Source organism: Chaetodon auriga, chromosome 9 (assembly GCF_051107435.1).
Source record: "Chaetodon auriga isolate fChaAug3 chromosome 9, fChaAug3.hap1, whole genome shotgun sequence".
Lineage (NCBI taxonomy): Eukaryota > Metazoa > Chordata > Actinopteri > Chaetodontiformes > Chaetodontidae > Chaetodon > Chaetodon auriga.
The window spans coordinates 1,843,835-1,850,750 of NC_135082.1; the positions used below are offsets into that span (position 1 = coordinate 1,843,835).

Sequence of the window (6,916 nt, forward strand, 5' to 3'; positions counted from 1 at the left end):
AAGGAAACTTCGTGCGATTTGGAAATTTGGTCAGGATGAATGATGTCCTCAGTGCTGAGAAATACAGGTAGTGTTATGATCAGCTAACTGTGTGCCTGGCACTCACCTGGCTCCACACTGTCAGCAGCGCACCTGGCGCACATCAGCCTGGTTAGGGCACAGGATAAAAGGGAGATGCTCCTTGTTACCTGTTGCCAGATTGTCCTGAATCGTTTGCGGCTTCCTTGTTTGTTCCCATGTGTGAGTACTTAGTCCTAGTCATTTTTCTCCTTGATCTTTCAACAGTTGTTGGTGTTCTTTTGTTTGGACTGCCACTTAATGTGTGCTTTTTCTTTCAGTGCCTACCTGCCTCGTCAGTGTTTGTGCCTTGCCTCAACCCGTGTTACAGAGCTCCTTTTGTTTGTTAGTTTCCCACTTGGTTTTGAATGCATTTTATTTTCACATTCGCGCTTTGTGTTTATTTATTATTATACCAAACCTTAACAGATATTTATCTATCGTGCAATACCTTCAGGGAGGCATATGATTGGCCCCAAATGTATAGTCACACCAAATATTGATTTGATTTAGATTTCTCTTCTATCATTCACTAAATTTTGGTAATTGATGAAAATAAACTATTAACACTTACATTTTTGAAAGCATTCTTAGTTTACAGCATTTTTTCACACTTGCCTAAAACTTTTGCACAGTACTGTATGTGTATACTACTTATGAAGATGACATTTATATAAGACAGTTTAATTAGACAATTTTTTCAAAACTATTTCCATATTTTTGTTATAGTGAGATATTTTCTTCTTATATTTTGTCCCATTGTGTTTTTGTCATGTTAAACATGAAAGTTTTGTTGGTCTAATGACAAAATTGAGAAATGTTCTTAAGAACAATGTAGACCTGCTCTAGGCCTGTCCTATAGGTCAATTCTGTTCCTGTGATTAATGTGATGGAGGCTCAAGACAGGCTGCTGTATGTTCTCTAACATGTTTTTTGGTCCATCTTTTTACTCGGGCCAACTGCCAACGCTGGCGATCATTTTTGTGTGTGTGTGACAGCTGCTCCTTGCGTTCCATACTTGATGTTCACAATGTTATTGTAAACTGTGTGGGTGTGTTTGTGTATGTGTCCTCTATCCCACACATGCACACATTGTATAGTCAACTCGGGAGGGAAATATAACTAAAGGCATACCAGCATGGACATTGCCCAGATTAACAAGGTCTATGTCAGTTGTTGGGGGACCAGGACATGCTAATGAGAAGTGGGCTGCTGGAGCAAAACATACTTGTCCAGATGCCACCATAAAAGTAGGGTCAAGGAGTGGTGTTACATGCAATGTATGTGGGAACTAGGGATGAGCACAAGATCAACATCCACACTGACCAAGAAGCAGCCGGTAGCTCAGGGTTCTAACATCAACAGAAGGGAGTCACAGCTGGAGAGTGAGAGGCTCTAACAAAATGGGAACACCAGTGAACAGTATGGAGAGAGAGAGAGAAGGAGCTGACCCCAATAAAGGGGAGCAGTGTTAAAGAACCAGATGATACCCCACCATCAGTAATGGCAGCTGAATCCACTGAGCTGACGATGAAGGTTGTGGCCAGAGTGAACTTAGCCAATCCCCAGATGCGACTCCCCCATCCCAAAGTCTACCTTGCAGATGTCAACACAGCTCTACTTACTATCCCTACCACCACCATCATGGATCCAACGAACTGCATGCCACTGCAACAGCAGTCCTAGAGATACTTGAGTGTAAGATCAAGAACACAACTTGCAAACAGAGAAATGAAGAAGAAGGTTTGAAGCCCTCGGCTGATCTTGGCTTCCAGTACAACAATATGTTTATAAGTGAAGCTCTAGAGACACACAAAGACTCACAGCTCTGGCTGAAAAGCTGAGACTAAGAGAATAAATGGTCTGCTCTCTGAAGATCCATTCAGGGTGTACTCCCAGCTGCAAGGGAATAACAGCACAAGGAAAGACCCACCCATAAGTAAGACAGAAATATTGGAACAGCATATAGGAGAAAGAAGCATCACACCAAGTGGCTGGTGGACCTAAGAGCAGACCACAGCAACTTCCCAGAACAAGAACCAGTCAACATCACAAAGGCAGACATCCAATAGAGTCTCAGGCATGAATGAAAAAATAATTTGTTATTTGTTTTACAACAAATGTCTTTGAATTCATGTGACTAGCAGTAAAATGTTGATATCTCTTGCCTTGGGACAGCCCTGTGTAATCTTCATGGGTGTGATTTCAATGCACCGAAGGTCCTGAAAGTGTGTGGATGCAAGGCCAGTTTGCCAGGAGGTAATGTTTCAGTAGAGCAGCTTCACTGGCTTGGATGAAGCTGCAGAATTTGTGCTACATTCATTAACCTTATGTTTAAGACACAGGTCTTAAAGGGGATTTATTAGGTACAGAAGTTTAAAGTGTGCAGTTGTTGGGCACCCACTGTTGTTCTTGAGAGTTTGGGTCGAGCTATGCTGACTAGTTGCTCCTCAGGAGTTGTGGATCAACATCCCTCAAAACTTTACAAGGGGAGGGTTCTGCATTTCATTCGGAGAAATGCTGGGGATGAAGATAGGTTTGTTCTAAAATGTAAGTTTTTGCGTGTGTATGTGTATGTGTTTGTGTTTGTGTTTGTGTTCGTGTTGGGATGGAGGAGAGTCACCTGCACCATCTTTATTATTTTGTTATTTCTACAGTTTAGGAATTCAATGGTATTGACATGAATGTTTATGGAGAGTCATAAGGAAGGTTTAGATACTAAAGTTGTGAGCTGGAATGTCAGAGGAATGAGAAAATTGGCTAAAGTGAAACAGGTATTTAACAGGATAAGATACCTCAAATCTAAAATAGTCTTTCTAGAGGAGACCCATTTGGTCACTTCAGATATACAATTTGAGTAAGAGATGGCCTGGCCAAGTACTTTATGTTTCACACAGCATTCACGCTAGAGGTGTAGCTATCCTTGTACACAAAACAATACAATTCCAACTTGTAAAAACTATCCAAGATCAAACTGGAAGGTATATTATTGTTCAGGGCAATATTTTATCTCAAAAGATAAACCTTATAAGTATCTATGGCCCTAATGAAGATAACCCATTGTTTTTTGAGAGATTTTTCTTGACCTTGTCTGCTTTGGAAGGGCTTAATATTATAGGTGGGACTTTAACTGTGTTCCTGACCCACACTTGGATAGATCTACTCAAGTTGATGTAACTCATGTACAAACTAGGAAAACCGTCTCCAAATACATAGACGATTTAAGATTAAGTGAAGTTTGGAGGTACCAGAACCCAAATAAAAAGGAATTTTCATGTTACTCCTGTTACAACCCCCAAAGAAATGGCTCACAAAAGAGATCTAACATAAAATGAGTAGTTTTTCAGTAGAAAAGGATTAAGTTTATTAATACAAATGAACCAATCAACCTAAAAAAGGGAAGGGGGAAGGAAAGAGCTCCAGACCAGCCCACACAGGGCCGTAGAATCTGGCATCTTTCCTCTGCCCTGAAAATATCACAACTAAACCCTAAAGGAAATAAAGCCACAAAAACAAGACTACTGGATCCATTAGAGAAAACCAACAGAAACACAACATAAGCAGTACAACAGAAACAAACTGCTGCAGCTCCTGTTGCTTCCCAGGAAGGAGAGAGAGAGAGAGAGAGAGAGCAGTCCATCAGTGCCCTTAAGACCTGCCCGATCAGGAACCCACCGTCTCCATCTTAAAAGGGGCAGTGTCACAGGGCGTGTGTGTGTGTGTGTGCGCGTGTGTGCGTGCGTGCCGGTGGCTGGGTTGCGGGTCTGCTCCTGCTCCCCAGTTGTTACTAAGGGCACCGATTGAATTGCAGTGATTAGGTGCACCTGTCCACAAAAACGGCAGCGACTGCGATTGGTGCACGGGGGGTGGTTAGTTTTTCCCTTAAAAGACACAGGTGTGTTGCATTAAAAGGAAGGGAGTCAGACCACAGGGCGATAGGCAGCCGCGGAGTCAAGAAGGAGCGCACCGGGGCGAGAGAAACGGAGCTGAACGGTGGCAGCGGGAGGACACAGTGACGACACACCGCAGGTAGAGGGACCAGCGCGTGGTGGACCCAAAAGATCCGTGCGGCAGGACCCGAAAGAGGAACCGGCGAGAGAGAGAGGGAGAGAGAGAAAGGAGGCGCCGTAAGAATGGTGGAGGAGTGAGGCTCCTTGCTGCCATACCTGTGGATGCAGCCACAGGGCTAGCTGTCTTGCAAGACGAGGCTCCCCAGGACCCTGAACTCCTAGCGGCCGGTGAACTGTGGGCTTTTCGGGAGGCTCTAGCCCTGGACTATTTTAACAATTTTTTTATGTGTTTTAATTTAAATAAATGTTCCTACTAAGGCTTCCTCTGTGTGCTGATTAGCAGATTGCTCCCCAGTAGAGCTGTAAAGAAAACAATTAGGGGTTTCAACCCCGTTACAGCAGAGCTAGTAAGAAGGGTCAGTCACATCACAGAGCACCACCAGCAGGCTGAGGAGCACTTAACATTCTAGCTCTAACAAAACACATTGATTACTTCTTGATTTCTGTGGAACATCTATCTAAAGTCAAAACTTGTGGATATAGTAGTATAGTAATCAGTGACCATGCAACAGTATTCATGGAAATCAATTTGGGAAGATTTGAACATTGCTTGAGATGGAGATTACAGGTGTATTTGTTTCAAGATCCGAACTTTGTCAAATTTGTGGAAAATTGCATTAACAAATATTTTGAACTAAACAAATATGAAACCACAGCAAGCATTAGATGGGAGGCATGTAAAGCTTATATAAGAGGAGAAGTTATCAGTTATACAAGTTCTAAAACTAAACAGCACAACCGCGAATTACAGTCATTAGAGAGTCAAATTAAGAAAGCAGAGATGGAACTTTACAGTCACAATGACCCTAAAAAATTGTAGGATCTACTAACTATAAGAGCCAGTTACGATAAGCTGACAACTGACAAAGTGGCTAAGAGTCTAATGTGGACCAAACAAGCATACTATGACCAAGGGGAAAAAGCGGGTAAATTATTGGCATGGAGGGTTAAGAAACTGCAACCAGAAAGAACAATCAATAGTGTTAAATTGATATCTGGCAATCTCGTTGCTGACCTAAAAGAGATAAATAATACTTTCAGGGATTTCTATGAATTGGTATACAAGTCAGAACACAAAATATGGAGGCTCAGAATATTTTTCTTGACCTCCTGAAGTCCTACACTGTCGAATGATGGAAAGCTACAACTGAATAGCTCACTGACAATAGAAGATCTTTGTGATGCTATGAAAGATATCAATGGTGGTAAAGCACCCGGACCAGATGGGTTACTAATTGAATTTTATAAAACTTTTAAAAAACAACTTGTAAGACCACTCCTTGATATGTATGAAGACCCATTTATTAAGGGACTGCTCCCAGATTCATTAAGATTAGCTTTAATAACTCTAATATTAAAACCAAATAAAACACCAACAGAATGCTCATCCTGTAGACTTATAGTTTAATGGGATGTGATATCAAAATACTTTGCAAATTACTCTCTAAATGATTGGACAGATACCTTCCATAATTGATAGGAGGTGATCAACAAGGTTTTGTACAGAAAAGAGTTTATTTGGTGAGTTCGAGGCGAGGCTTAGTGAATTGGAAGCACGGCTCCGCACCATGGAAACCAAACCAAACCATTAGCAGTAGTTAGCCAGGCTCCCGTAGCCGGTGTGGACCAACGAAGTGCAGCTCCGGCTAGCCGTCCCTCAACAGCTCCCGAGCAGCTGGGCAACGAGGGAGGCTGGGTGACTGTTTGAAGGAAGCATAGTCCCGGGCTGAAGCCCATGGGTCACCACCAACCACTTCATGTTTCAAACAGGTTCTCCCCACTTAGTGACACACCCGCCGAGAAACCAACTCTGATTATTGGCAGTTCCATTTTGAGAAACGTCAAGTTAGCCACACCAGCAACGATAGTCAAATGCCAGAGCAGGCGACATCAAATCAAATTTGAAACTGCTGGCTAAGGATAAGCGTAAATATAGTAAGATTGTTATTCACGTCGGCGGTAATGACACCTGGTTACACCAATCAGAGGTCACCAAAATTAATGTGGAATCCTTGTGTACATATGCAAAGACGATGTCGAACTTCGTAGTTTTCTCTGGACCCCTGCGAAATCTCACCAGTGATTACATGTTTAGCTGCATGTCATCATTCAATCGCTGGCTGTTGAGGTGGTGCCCAGCAAACGGTGTGGGCTTCATTGATAATTGGCAGACGTTCTGGGGAACACCTGGACAACATCCATCCCACTTCGGATGAAGCAGCTCTCATCTCTAGAAATCTGACCGATTTTATTTATGAACCTAACCCCTGACAACTCAGAGTTGAGACCATGAGGCAGAGCTGTGGTCCTACATGCTTCTCTGTACTTCCATTAGAGCAGTGACCCCCAACACTGCATAGTGTCCAGTGGCTTTGCCAGAGTCTCTTGGGGCTCCAAGCAAGAAATGCCTGGGGCCCCCAGCCCACCCCTGCACGCTACAAAAATGTGTTTTTTGCACGCATAAATGCACAACTTCTGGGACGTTTGAGATGAATACTGACAAAATGTGATGGGATCTGGGAAAACCCGTCAGATGTTGCGCTGGCACTTTTCCAGGAAAACGTGAAAATAGGTCAAAAGTCAAAATATTGGTGAAATTGGGTTTTCATTAAATTATTATTTTACAACATCTTGGCTATCATTCCTGAAAATATCTCATTATATTTCACTTGTTTAATATGTTAAAAACGTTATTTAAATCAGGCACGCTGTTTGTTGTTACGTCCTACGAATGAAAAACGAACAGCGCATGAAATCCACCCCTAACGTGTCTACATAGCCTACGAAGT

The 6,916-nt window shown here is 42.6% G+C and overlaps 1 pseudogene; it reads left to right on the forward strand.

Annotated features, from left to right (window-relative positions):
- Positions 1 to 6,398, forward strand: part of LOC143326171 (uncharacterized) — a 32,052-nt pseudogene extending 25,654 nt beyond the window's left edge.
- Positions 6,399 to 6,916: the final 518 nt, after the last annotated feature.